Source organism: Setaria italica, chromosome III (genome assembly GCF_000263155.2).
Source record: "Setaria italica strain Yugu1 chromosome III, Setaria_italica_v2.0, whole genome shotgun sequence".
Classification (NCBI taxonomy): domain Eukaryota; kingdom Viridiplantae; phylum Streptophyta; class Magnoliopsida; order Poales; family Poaceae; genus Setaria; species Setaria italica.
Genome location: NC_028452.1, coordinates 41,707,512 through 41,722,243, shown reverse-complemented (window position 1 = coordinate 41,722,243; position 14,732 = coordinate 41,707,512). Strand labels below are relative to the sequence as shown.

The 14,732-nt window shown below is 45.3% G+C and overlaps 1 long non-coding RNA gene across 1 annotated transcript; it reads right to left on the bottom strand.

The window, feature by feature from the left end:
- Positions 1–12,369: 12,369 nt before the first annotated feature.
- LOC111256640 lies at positions 12,370–14,054 on the bottom strand. The gene is made up of 2 exons (XR_002676771.1): positions 13,935–14,054; positions 12,370–12,765 (listed from the first exon to the last, which is right to left on the bottom strand). It is a non-coding gene; the product is annotated as an uncharacterized LOC111256640 (long non-coding RNA).
- Positions 14,055–14,732: the final 678 nt, after the last annotated feature.

The window sequence follows — 14,732 nt, the reverse complement described above, 5'->3', positions numbered from 1 at the left end:
TCCTTACTTCCCTGCTTACCTTCTTCACTCCCCCTTCTGCTCCTAGCTCAATTATAACTCCTGTGCCCTCCTTACGCTATAAAAGGAGGACCAGGAGGCCCGAGACAAGGATGGCTCTCAAGCAAACCAGAGCTACTCTCCACCCACAACCCTTCCACACGAGCATCAGTGCACACCCAAAGAGATTTGGGACTAGCTTCCCTCTCTCCCCCGTTTGTAACCCCTACTGCAAACTCTGCATGAGTAACACAAGCAGTCTCCCACACTAGACGTAGGGCTATACCTGCCCGAACCAGTATAAACCTCGTGTCCTCTCGTGCAACCATCCGAGCCTTACGTGCATAGAAGACAAATTCACTTGCACGGTCTTGACCTGTGATTCTTGACAACGACAACCCCCCCTGGCGGTGGCCTTCGGTGGCACATTTTTGGCCCAGTACTAAAGGCACTTTAGTCATGAATCCAAAGTTAACCGGGACAAAAGCACCCTACTAGTAGGGAGAGCACCAACGGTGATTTAGCGTGGGGGTGGACGGCAGGGTCGTATCCAGTGGCGAGAGCCGCTAGAGACGAGGAAGGAGGGCGGGGTGGGGATGGCAACACAATGAACAAGTTCGCCAGAGTCGAAAAATGGGAGGCTGGTGGTGATTGCTGCCACAGGGCCTCGCCGAAATCGGTGGAGCAAGCTATGGGTGCTTCGGCGCTGCAACCTACAAGGTTTGCTTGCGGGTGTGCGGCTACTGCGTTTCGCGTGCGTGAAGATGACCATGATGCAGAGACTAGGGTAGGGGATGGACTTGGATTAAATGGATGGATGGAAATTCGGGTGTGGACTGGCCTAAAAATGCTCGAGTGGGCTCTAGACTGCCCACTCTCACTCAAATCTTGACGGCTGAGATGTTCCTAGTGATATGCCCTATGTGCGCTATATGTCTGCTTTCTTTTACAACCAGTGTCGTGGACCGATTGTTCCTTTGTCTTTTTTTTTTGCGTACGAGATGGAGCTCAATAGAACTGATAAACAATCATTTCAATATTTTAGGTAGAAAAAAACAAAAATCTGTAGAATTAGTGCCAAAACTCCCCATGCTTTACTGTACTGGACCAAGACACTGGTACTAACATTTGGCTGCAATAATATCGAAACTATGAGATATAACGATAAAATGATGACTTGGTGATTCTCTCACCTTAAAGATATGATGAAAGCCTTGCCCGCAAAAAAAAAGATATGATGAAATGCTAATACCTTTCCACACAACAATTTGCTTAGCTGCCCAACCTACATGCGAACTTCTTTTTATTTTTAACCCTTTTTTTTCTTTATTTTTAAAAATAACCTCAGCGGGGTTTTATTTGCGCGGCCGGTTAGGCCGCGCCAGACCGCCTGGCGCGGCAGGAACATGCTGCATCGCCACATGCACTGGCGCGGCAGCCCCCTGCCACGCTGGCGCGGCGAGTCGCGGCGCCAGGCGCGGGGGCGGGCGTTCGCTGACGTGGGCGGGCGTTCGCCGCGCCAGCCCGCCTGGCGCGGCAGGGCCAACACTTAGACCGCGCGCCGGCTCCCTTCCTCCTCCCTCCCTCCTTTCTTCCTCCTCCAGAAACGCCCGAGCCCGAAGCTCCAGCGCCGCCCCCCGCCGCCCCACCCCCAAATCCACCCAAAATCCGGCGTTTTCGGTGGGGGAAAGTAGTGGGAATCGATCCCTACTTCGTGTGGAAGGTATTCCCCTACTTATTCTCGTGTTTTACCGTTGCATTTGGTAGATCGGAGGATGTTTAGGTGACTTAGGGTTAGGTTAGTGATTTGAAATTTCAATGAAATGCAATGGTGTTTTGTGTTAGATGATACGTAGTTCATACGCAATTGAGTCTCTGCCCGCGATATTGACGTGTAGAACTTATTGATTTAAGGATATATTCATTGAATCGTATAGTGCAATGTATATGTGTATTTTTTGTTTGCAATTTGTCCAATATATGTAATGTGTGTAGTTGATATGTCGAATATGTGCAATGTGTAGTGTATATGACATGGTGAAATGTTTGTATTTTGTAGATGGATCGTTTAGTTCGATTTTTTCATGGTGGTGTTGTGAAACAAAATGGGGAGTTAGAGAATATGAATGAGTCAATTGAAATATTTGATGGTCCTCCAAGTTTTAGTGATTTAGTTGACCGTGTAATGACGAAGTATGGATGTAGAGTGGATGAGATCAGTTTGAGAGGTCGTTTTGATTGTGGGAAAGCTAGAGCTCATTATGTTCTCATGAAGTTAGCATCCGATGCGAATTGGAAGCACTATAAGGATGTTGTGCACGAAGCTAATGTTGCATGTTTGGAGGTTATAGTCGAAATTGTTCGTATGCCTGGCCCAAATGTTGTCATGAGGGAGGAAGTGACGGTAGTGAACCATAATGGTACCCAGGAGTCAGAAATGTTGCATCACGTGTTAGGTGAAACAGAACGTGATTTTGACTTGGCTATTGCCAATGATGATTTTCCCAATAACATTTTTGAGAGGGATGAAGCAAATATAGATGTTGATAATGTCTCTATGGGTTCCGAAGATTGTGAATTGGAGGAAGATGGGGTAGTAGGTGAGGAGGTAGAGGAGGAATCACTATTTGAGAGTGGTGGGCATGAATATGAGAACGTCGGGGTAGAAAATGAAGAGGATGGACTGCAATTTGACACCGCAACCGTACATGATGTAGAAGGCATTCGTCGTATGGACGATTGTTTTTCTTACACCCAGTGTGAGTTGCGGATGTTAAAAGAACGTGATGTCGAACTGTCATCCGTTCCCAATGATAAGGACATAAGTATGGTTCACAAAGCAATATGTGAATCTAGTATTGTGAATGCCGAAGGGACGTCCATTGGTGAGAGTCCAGTGATTAAGAAGGGGATGAAGTTCAATAGTCTTGAGGAGCTGAAGTTTTTCTTGGCTGACTACGCGGTGAGGTTACATAGACCTTTTAGCGTAGTTCACTCTGACAAGAACTTAAGATACAATGTGATGTGCAAGCAAGGATGCCATTGGCGTGTATGGTCTCGGCTAATATCAAGCACCGCACAATGGAGAATTTCAAATGTTGTGCAACCGCATACTTGTCGGTCGTCACAGCCGAAGCGAGAGCATGTACAGTGCACAGCAAAGTACCTTTGACGGCGTATCCTAGGCATTATCCGTAAAGACAGCGAGACATCGGTGCCATCACTCGTGGAGTCCATCTTTATCTTTAGTGGGTACCGTGTGAAGTATTCGAAGGCTTGGCGGGCGAAGCAACACGCTGTTGCCCTGCTTTGGGGCGACTGGAAGGAGTCGTACGGCATGGTTCCTAGGGTACTCTCAGCTATAACCTACTACAATCCCGGAGTTAAATGGTGGATCGACTCATGTGGCATGATGGTTCCTGACAATGGAGTGTTGAAGCATATACTGCAAAGGTTATTTTGGTGCTTCCCTCAATGTAGTGAGGCATTTCAACATTGCCATCCTGTGATACTGGTGGACGGTACATTCTTGACTGGCAAGTACAAGGGTACATTAATGATGGAAGTTGCTGTAGATCCAGAACAACAGATTGTGCCTCTTGCTTTTGCCTTGGTCGAGAGTGAGAATAATGAGAGTTGGTCATGGTTTATGAAACTTGTTCGGGTAAATGTTCTTGGACCTTCACGGATAGTGTGTATGATATCAGATAGGCATCATGGGCTTCTAAATTGTGCAAAGGACCACATTGATGGTTTTCCACCGCTTGTGCATAGGTGGTGCATGAGGCACTTTGCTGCCAACATGTCGCGTCGGCAGAAGAGCAATCGTGTGATTGGAAAATTGAAATTATTATGCACGGTTCATACAGAGAGAGAATTTCGTGAGAAGTTAGAAGATTTAGTGAAGGACTTGAACGACGACGCAAAAGAATGGTTGAAGGGTGAAATGGGGGACAAGGATAAATGGGCGCAGGCTTTCGATGAGGGAGGGATGCGGTGGGGTATTATGACCACGAACTTCTCGGAATCACTCAACGGAGTTTTCAAAGGCATCCGAAGTAGGCCCGTTGCTGGAATTATTGAATACACATTCGAAAAATGCAACGCCTACTTTGTGAACCGATGGGGAAAGGCGCGTGAAATGTTAGATCAAGGCTATAGAATTGGGCAAGTTGCAGATAATTATTTATCAGAGGCTGAGCTTAGATCCGTGCACCACTTAGCAGAACCGTACGGGCCAGAAAGGATGGTGTATTCTATAAGAAGTTACGGTACGACTAACATTGGGGGTGAGAGTCATGGAGGCCGACACTATAGAGTGGATCTGCACGAAGTTTCGTGCACCTGCAATGTTCCTCAATTGTTGCACCTTCCATGTTCACACTTCATTACAGCTTGCAAGGCAAGAGGTCTTAACTTTGAAAGCCCCATGTACATGTCACCGTTGTACTCTAGGGAGCACACCATCAAAATTTGGGAATCAAGCTTTCAACCTTACCTAGATCCGTCACAATGGCCGGCATATGAAGGGGTAGGGTACGTGCCTAACCCCAGTTTAATGAGAAATAAAGTAGGAAAGCGGCAGAAGAAGCATTTCACAGGCGAGATGGACGTGTCGGAAGGGAGGCTTTCTGCAGATTATGATACTGGTGATTTTGATATTGACAAGTCGGAAAATCGTTGCTCCAAGTGCCACAAGATCATCAGGAATTGCACATGCCACAGTAGAAAATCAAAAGGCACTAAATCTAGACCGAGCAGTAATAGGCCGCGTACTTCGAACAATTGGGTATGCGCATTGCTTGTATTATGCGTGGCTATTATTTTATCTTTTTTATAGTAGTACATTATCATATTTTCCGTACTTATCATGTAATGAAGCTTTTTACTAACGATCATTTATGTTGTTTCTTTAGGATGGCGGCCCCGGGGTACCCTCTTCTTGAGGCTGCTTACGACTTGCACTACCGTGCCCACCACCTCGCGGACATGAATGAGGTATAACAATGGTTGCTAATTTTTGCTGATGAATGCATACCTTAGGATGAGAATTGCAAGATTTTCGTATGAAATGTTCTTATAAATTAATTAAGGATGTGCCTATCGTTACTATTCGCTTGTGTAGAGTGTAAACAATTTCATACTACAAATGTCATTTGTATCATATTTGTGTTACTTACCACTTTAGAAGCCCGTTATTCACAATTGGATTGACTTCTCATACTGAAATGTTCTTATAATATTTTGCAGAATTTGACACCACTGAGGGCTAGGGTGCACTCACCACTTAGGTGGGATGAGCGGTACGCCCAGTACCTGCAGAGAGCAGGTTTCTTGGATATCGCTGTTCAGGTCGTGGGGGGTCTCCCTCCAATGGACGGACCACTGTTGACCGCTATGGTCGATAGGTGGCGTCCGGAGACTCACACGTTCCACATGCCGTTCGGAGAAATGACTATCACAATGCAGGATGCGGCTATGATACTCGGCCTTCCACTGCATGGGCTGCCAGTGACAGGTATTATCCAGAATGAGAATTGGCGTGATATGGTCGAGATGCATATCGGGATTAGGTCGCCAGAGCCAGAGGGCGGAGATAGCTCGAAGAAGACGTCCGGTGTTAGCTCGGCATGGTTGAGGGAGCACTTCGAGGTGTGTCCTCCGGGAGCAAATGACGAGGTCGTGCAGCGCTTTGCTCGAGTGTGGCTATGGCACTTTGTCAGTACATTCCTCCTTCCAGATGCAGCTGGGAACACAGTATCGTGGATGGTTCTTCCCATTCTAGGTCAAGTTTGGGAAAACATAGCCACTTACAGTTGGGGCTCAGCGGCTCTTGCCTGGCTGTACAGACAGTTATGTGAGGCTTGCCGGCGCACAGCGAGAGATTCTAATGTTGGAGGGTGCACTTATATGCTCCAGATATGGATTTGGGAGCGAATGCCCGTGGGTCGACCTTCCCGCCTCCGTGTCGATGTAAGTCACAACGGCTAATTCCTTTTTCTACGTTAATGTTCGAAAAACTATTGTATCATGTGACCAATTGGACTTACTTGCAATTTCAGCCATGGCATCGAGACGACGCTCTTCCCACATTCTATCACGTGTGGAAGCATGTGCGGCCCGTTCGTGGCAATCCGGATAGGCGCTACAGGGCCTACACGAACGAGTTTGATGTTCTCACGCAGTACCAGGTAATTTGGTAACCATAATAGTTTTTTAAGCTAACTTGCGTATAATGGTAGATGAAATAAGTATTGCGTGAAAATTTTTGAAGGTGGAATGGAAACCGTATGACCGTCAGCAGCTTAGCGAGATCGTCTTTTCACCGACGTGCTACAGAGACAGAGAGCTGTGGAGGTGCACGACCCCAATGATACTGTACTACGTGGTAGAGTTTCATATGCCGCATAGGGTGATGCGGCAGTTTGGGAGGATGCAACCGTGCCCTCCTTTGGAATTATCGACTTCGCAGCAGCTGCACAGGTACGCAGGAATAAATAACTATTGGAGGGTATTCAATTAACGCAATTAACGTGTTATACTAATACTTCACTAATTTCTGATGCAGTATCGACCGCAGAAAGCGGTACAAGGAAAATGATTGGAGGGTGAAGCATGACCGGTACATCCACCTGTGGCAGAACAAGGAAGGATGCGATCCTAAAGGTGGACCGTACTGGCGACCCAACAATGAGTACATAAGACGGTACTGTACTTCGACGAGAACCAAAGTGAAACCATCTTGGACTAATGTGCCCATTGAGGATGCACCGTCTGATGATGACGCTGACATAGCTGACGCGTACGACACCGTGACATGCCATGGGACACAGCCTGAGCGTGCACCTCTCCACGACTACATGGTAAGCTTTCGGTTTGTAATTATAGTATCGTCACATTGATCACTTATGGAATGAAAACTACTGCGTGCAGGGACAGCAGCTTGCAAGGCTCTCTAACGAGGCGGGCGTGATTATGGAGCACGCTGTTGGGGAAGGTGATAGTCTGCTTCGTGCTTTTGCAGAGGTAGAAGCCCAAACAAATTTTCACTTATACTCGTACTATCTTTGTAACCATCAATAACATAGTCGTGAATATATGGCAGAGGGTTCGTAAAAGTTGCAGGCGAATGGCGCAGAGGATGAACTGCATGACATCCTCAGATGCGCACGACGGGGCCAATGTCCAGGGTACTTCTTCAGGATCACGTCGGACTGCATTGGTGACTACCCCCAGGGCTGCAACACCGTCCACTGCGGCAGGTCCTAGCAGGAGATCGCGAGGTAAGGAACGCGCATCCCCTCAGGAAAGCGAGGACTCGGAAGGTGAGCAGTCTGAGGATGATGACCCTACGTATGGTGAGGAACTCGAGATTTCTCACGATGCTCCACCTGTGACTCAGACGCAGGGAGAGTCCAGCCAGGTATATTCAGAAGTTCCTCCAATTTCAATTATACATTTTAATGTTCGCTCCCGAAGTGTCATACAAATTTTATGATTTGTGCCCAATTATTCAATAGAAACCTGCAACTCATACCCGGTTGCCACGCCGACGTCGTCGTTCCCGGGACCACACCGATGTTGGCAGCGCCAATGTGCTGCCCACGCATCCAAGGAGGGAGCGTCGCCCAAGAGATCCTTTTAGCCCTCCGGATGAGCGGCGGTCACGCCACTGAACCTATCATGTGCCCAATTATTCCATGTCACGTTTATTCATGTCACGTTTGTAAAAGACTAAGTTGGTAAAAGACTAAGCATGTTAGGTTTATTCATGTCACGTTTGTAAAAGACTAAGTTGGTTGTTACATTTTTTATGTCCGTACAATGTTATATGTTTGCTCCATGATGTACTTGTATTTCGTGTATTTTTCCGTAAATGTTTAGCACAAAAATACGTTTCGGATTGTGCAGCGCGCTCCTGATGCCCCACCCCCCTGGGCCGAAACCTAATGAAAGTTTACTAAAATTGGCTCGGCCGTGCACCCTTGCCGCCACCACCCCCCGGCGAAACCTACTGAAATTGGGTTGCATTTGGCGCGGCAGCTCACCCCTGCCGCGCCAGGCCGCCTGGCGCGGCAAGAGCGCCACCCCCCCCTGGCGAAACCTACTGAAATTGGGTTGCATTTGGCGCGGCAGCTCACCCCTGCCGCGCCAAGCCGCCTGGCGCGGCAAGGCCGGCCACCGCCCCGAAACCTACTGAAAGTGGGTTGCAGCTGGCGCGGCAGCTCACCCCTGCCGCGCCAGGCCGCCTGGCGCGGCAAGGCCGGCCTCCCACCCGGCGAAACCTACTGAAAGTAGGTTCCAGGTGGCGCGGCAGCTCACCCCTACCGCGCCAGGCGGCCTGGCGTGGCAAGGCCGGCCACCGCCCCGAAACCCACTGAAAGTAGGTTGCAGCTGGCGCGGCAGCTCACCCCTGCCGCGCCAGGCCGCCTGGCGCGGCAAGGCCAACCCTACTGAAAAGATTTTCCTATTGGTTGAAAAGGATTCAAACATCAATTCAAATACTAATTTGAATTCAAACGACCAAAATCAATGCGCCTGATTAACTCCTATGATTCATTTCAGAAAAGATTTAAGTGCCCAAGAAATTAAATAAAACCTTAGAAATTCCTTAAATCTTTAAGTAAAAGTAATTAAATTCTTGTAAATTCTAACAAATTTTATTAATTTGCAAAGTTGAAAATTAGGGGGTTACGAAACGTTCGACACGTTTACAGTGATTCTCACTCCACTACCTCACTCTCTACGCACTCGATCAGCTAGTAGTACAGAATACTAGGAGTAGGTAGCAAATCAGATCAGCTGCCTGAGAAGTGCTGTATGTGAGAAACAGAAAAAAGATGAAATAAAAAGGAACCAAGGAATCCACCGTCCGGTTTCCTACAAGCGACCCAAGGAAACGCGTGGAAATTGGACGCTGGTCTGTGCACGGCCTGTGCACGGCCTGGCCTCTCTCGCATAGTTCACTACGTCGTTGTCTAGTCGGGATGTTTCATCGGTTTGCCTTTGTTTCCATTCAGGTCTACCTTTGGAAACTTTGATGCGTTTGAACATAGTTCTCTCGGAAATGAAAATAATTTTTGACAACTAATTGTAGTTTCCAGAATAAACATAAACATAATGTTCTACATAGTTTTCACAGCTACAGAGAAACATGATCCAGCTACATCAACACGTTCATCTAGTCCGAGTCACCTTCATATAGTAACTCGTCGTCATCATCATCATCATCATCATCTCCGGCAACAACAACTCCCTTGCCTTTCTTATCGACATTAACCTTACCAACAGGTAAATCGGCAACAAGAGCCTTCATCGTCTCCATCTGTGCCTCTTCCGCTTTTTGTTGTAACTCTTCCATTTCAAGCCTTCTTTTTCTTGCCCTAACTTGCTGCAAATATTGTTCCCATGAACCCTCAGGGTATTTCACATTCGGATCAACCACATAACCTAAGCGATCTCTTTCCTCCATCAACCTTTGTTTCTCCAACTCCCTCTCCTCCTGCAACTTCCTCCTATTTTCTCTCTTCTCATTTTCAGTTAGAGGTCGTGGATACTTGGATCTATTTTGCCTCCAATACTTAATAATAGTTTCCCTTGCATAAAGTCCTTTAGGTTCCACTCAAGTCTCATGCACCATATCTTGATATATTTTTCCCCAAAGCAAGTCGTCGTCAGGAATAGGCACATCATACTTCTTCCTAATCTTTTCTTTAATTTCTTGTTGTTTCCTTGACTTCCATGGTTCCGATGTATTTCCCAACTTTAATAACAAATCATATCGACCACAAAAATCTTCCCAATCACATGTCCTTCCCTCCTGCAACAACAATTAAATATTCTTACAAATTTGAATCAAGTTACAACCTTCATAAAACATAGGAGACGAGTAGTTACTAACCCAGTAATCGCCATGTGCATTTCCACAGAACGAACCATATCCAAGTTCAGAAGGCACCACACCTTCTGTTGCCAATATACCACACTTGCATCTATCACTAGGAGAGGACACACATGGCCACGGTGCATTTTCACTTTCAAACTCCCGCACTTCCTCCTCTGTTGGCCACATTGCCATTGGGCCGTATATATACTCATTGAAATCACACAACGGCCACCCATCCTGCAAAAAACCCACGACGTGAACTACTCATATGTAAAGTAACTACAAAACGCTACTCCAACTTCCAAGCAATAACATCAAATTAAAGTATGAACAATATACTGCAAAATTATAACTGCTAGCTAAACGACATACTAATATTCTCGTAATATACTTACATGAGTCTTTAGGGAGCATCGAAAGAATGGAGTAAACTTAGGTGGATCCCCTAAGTTAGGACGCATAAGCTTAGCAGGAACACCACACTTGCACATGGGAGGATCCCTCACACGCCTACAAGCAGCCTCCTGCTTCTCCTCATCGGTCATCCTAGGTGGGTTTGGTGGAGGAGGAACCCAACGCCTAAACTAATGGTATGGTTTAAGCTCTGTGCTATGATATGGGAATAGGCGGATCCTAGGATCATATTTGTCGGGTCCATCGATCCACTGAAAGAAATCGCAAGGTGCGGCAGGCAATGGATCAAAAGTCCATTTGCATACATAGAAGGCTCTTCCGGCTGTCTTTGGATGCCTTGATTGTTTCACCTCTGCTTGCGCGCCACATCTACAAAGTGGTACCGGAAGAGCAGGAGGTACGGGACCAGCAACATTGGACTCCCCGACATAACGCACATACCACCTACACCGTTTGTATTCACAACCAAACGACGCCATCTCACCTGGAAATCAAGTGCAACAAATTTAATATAGAAATAAACTTTACACACGTAATCCATACTAGCTATATACATCATTTTGATAAAATGTAAACAATCGATCTACAAAATACAAACACTGAAACAGAAATGAGACTAATTAATTGAACATATAAAAAAAATACATGTCATGTAAACCACACAATTGGATGAATATATACCTTAATCGAAGCATTCAACGAGTTCTACACGTCAATATCGCGGGCAGAGACTCAATTGCGTATGAACTACGTATCATCTAACACAAAACACCATTGCATTTCATTGAAATTTCAAATCACTAACCTAACCCTAAGTCACCTAAACATCCTCCGATCTACCAAATGCAACGGTAAAACACGAGAATAAGTAGGGGAATACCTTCCACACGAAGTAGGGATCGATTCCCACTACTTTCCCCCACCAAAAACGCCGGATTTTTGGTGGATTTGGGGGTGGGGTGGCGGGGGCCGGCGCTGCAAGGTGCTGCTGTGTGGTGTTTCTGGAGGAGGAAGAAAGGAGGGAGGGAGGAGGAAGGGACCGGCGCGCGGCCTAAGTGTTGGCCCTGCCGCGCCAGGCGGGCTGGCGCGGCGAACGCACGCCCACGTCAGCGCCCGCCTGGCGACGCGACTCGCCGCGCCAGCGTGGCAGGGGGCTGCCGCGCCAGTGCATGTGGCGCGGCAGCATCTTCCTGCCGCGCCAGGCGGTCTGGCGCGGCCAAAAGGGTCAGCCCCGCAAATAAAACCCAGCTGAGGTTATTTTTAAAAATAAAGAAAAAAAAGGGTTAAAAATAAAAAAAAGTTCCCTACATGCAAGGTTTTCACCTAAATGATTTTAAAAAAGTCTAAGTATCTTTATGGTCGTACTATTTGGGGAGAAAAATACCATAAGCATTTCTCTACATGTGTGAGAAAAAATACCAGAAGCATTTCTCTACACGTGTGAGAAAAATATTACAGGTGTGATAGAATAAATAAATAAACAAAATAAATAGATAAAATAATACATTATTAAGGAACATATATTTTATTCATAATAGGCAAACATGCCCGCGGGTTGCTACCGAGCAAAGAGCACCTGTATTTAAATGGGTAGAGTAGATAGCAAAGGAATGGACTATGGATATTTCTATTCATTTAAAACTTTATTCTAATTATTTACATGTGAATCTTGCTAGCTAATAATAAGGTAAGGTGTTGATTGTTTTTGTTTTGGGTTTCTCTGGGTTTGTTCAAGTCTTCTTGGATATTAATTGTGTGCGGGTTTAAATTTAAACCTAGCTCAGAATTTAAGCCGTTATCCCTATATAACTTGTCAATACAAATTCCCTTCAATGTTAAACGTCGAGTCCTTATCAATTTCCCACGTCATCTCCAATTTAGAATCCCGCTGAGTCAGAGCTCATTATCTCAAGTTGAGTTCACACTCAAAGCCATGAGCTAATCCTCATTCGTCAGTTTCAACCTTGGGGTCGTCTATTTATCCTATCCGGATACAGGTTGAGTACCAAAAATTCAAATCGGAGTTGTCCCCCGAAATATCGAATCCCAAAATCCTTACTTGAATTTCGGTATTTTTTTTTTGCTCTTTGAATTAATTTCATTCTATTCAAATCGATTATACAGATAGTCTGAGTCGTCAGTAATGTAGTGAATACAATGCCGTGTAGTTTATATATTTTTTTTTTACCAACGCTGGATCATCTGGCATGTAGAATCTTCTTTTCTGCATAACTTCCCACTTGAAACATCAGAGTATACGCCCTTCTGTAATACTATTTTTCAGTCCCACATGTATATCTTTAGTGTATCTTCAACTATTTCAGTCCCACATACTATTTTTCAGTCACAGTGACCGACCAAACACTCCAGTGTACATCTTTGCTTGGTTTGCTCCATTCTTTGCGCCATGGTTGCTTGCTTCACTTGTATTTCATCTTGAGAGCTAGGAAACCCTTCCAAAACATATACTTTACAAACATATTAGTCCTAGTGATTACAAAACCACTCAACCACCAAAATCACAAGACAATAGCCTAATGGAACTACTTTCAGTAATATCCCTATTTTTTATGACTGATGACAACACAATCGAAAGCGGTAAAAATTTGCAAAATAGACCAAGTGACTAAAGGAAAGCGAGTGTAACAACTTAATGGCATGGTAAAGGCAAGCATATGCTAATTACTGATGTTTGGAACTTGAGCGACATAATCTGCAAATTTAAAAGTGTAGGACGCATGTGACACCCCTGAACAAATTTGAGGACAACGGTGTACGTTGGCTGTTCTGGTGGCACTAGTGCCTGGTGCCGTGCACGGTGACACTCAGCAGAGAATTCTATTTCTATGTTAAGACCAAAGAGACAAATTAAATTGATGGCCAAACAAGTTGTGCTGGTTTGCTGAATTGTGTACAGTACTCGAGCTTGCACAATATGCACTACCAGGTAAGACCACCAATATAACGTATGTACAGAGTAATCAGACTGAACCTAAATGTTTTTTAGGTGCTAATTACCTAACACTATTTGTTGTACCATGGCTAATTATGCAAAGTCAAGCCCAAGGAATGTGATTGTTTAGGATAGAAAGTGAAGCAAACCCTGTTTCCATGGCAAGGATAAAGGCACAAAAGCAGTGTTAGTATTTGGACATGGTGTTGTTAACATTTAACCCTTAGAAAGTCCTGGACCAGGACCAGGCATTCCATTGGAATTCCTGACTGGGACAGCGGAGTGGCTGGTGCAACCTCGTCTATCATCTGCATGGACACTGACTCAAGAAACAATGCTGCACCAAGCCAAGGCAAACACTACTTGTGATACAAGATACCACCTAGGTGCCAGTATGATTCGTCAGTTTCAACTAACAGCGGTCTAAGAGTCTAAGTAGACTGCAAAACAGGAATCAATTTTGCTTCAGAAAGACTACAACAAGATTTTGCTTAAGAGTCTAAGGACACAAATCTAGCAAAGTATCAGACCTGACTGAGTGCAGCAGAGATGAATCAAGCATTGCAAGATTCAATCAAAGTAGAACTCGGTTTCCGTGGTAACAACAAAGACAAAAAGATCATGCCCAAGAGTTCTGCTGGTTCACTGAAACCCTGGAGCAGTAGAAATATGTTGGACACCTACCTTCAGACATTTCAGAAGTAGATGAGTATTCTGGAGTGACCTCGATCTCTATTTCAGAAAGGTAACCATAAAGAGATAAATGATGGTATATCATGTTGGGGAGTGGGGACTCAAGCTTGCACAATCTGCTGAACTATTTTATTTTATCAGATCATTGGTTAGGATGAAAAACCAACTCAACAAACACAGAGAAGCAAACTAGCTGTATTGAGGACTTCTTAGTCCTTACCAGAGTGACTGGATCCAAATGCTTTTTCATGCTAATTGTACCTGAGTGGCTGAGTCTCTGTAGTACTCTGACTGATTGACCAAAGCCCAAGCCCGACGGTCCTTGGAGTTCAAGATAGAACAACAAAGACATAAAAATGAAATTAGTAAGTCAAACAAAGGCACGTGCTGGTTTACTCTAGCACAACAGGAAAAATGTGTCATTAACCACTTAACCTTCAGATAATTGAGGACCAGGCACTGGAATGTCTGACCGGGCTAGAACAGAGGCTGGTGGAACCTCCTCCATCGGTGTGGATACTGACTCAGCCAATCAGGGACAACATCTGCAACAGACATATGATCAGCATGTAACTCAAGTGTTTACTACGACAGAGTACGCTGGCAGAGTATAGAATAGTGCATAGGGAGAAAGTATAATGAGAAGTTTGCAAGCGCAGAAAATATTGGTGTGGCTGCACTTAAAAAACACTGATGCAAATGACAAATAATCTAGAACAGCACTAAGATCTCAACGGAAAACACTGCACCAGAGAGGAGACGTGGCCGTGGGGGAGTGTCACTGTCACC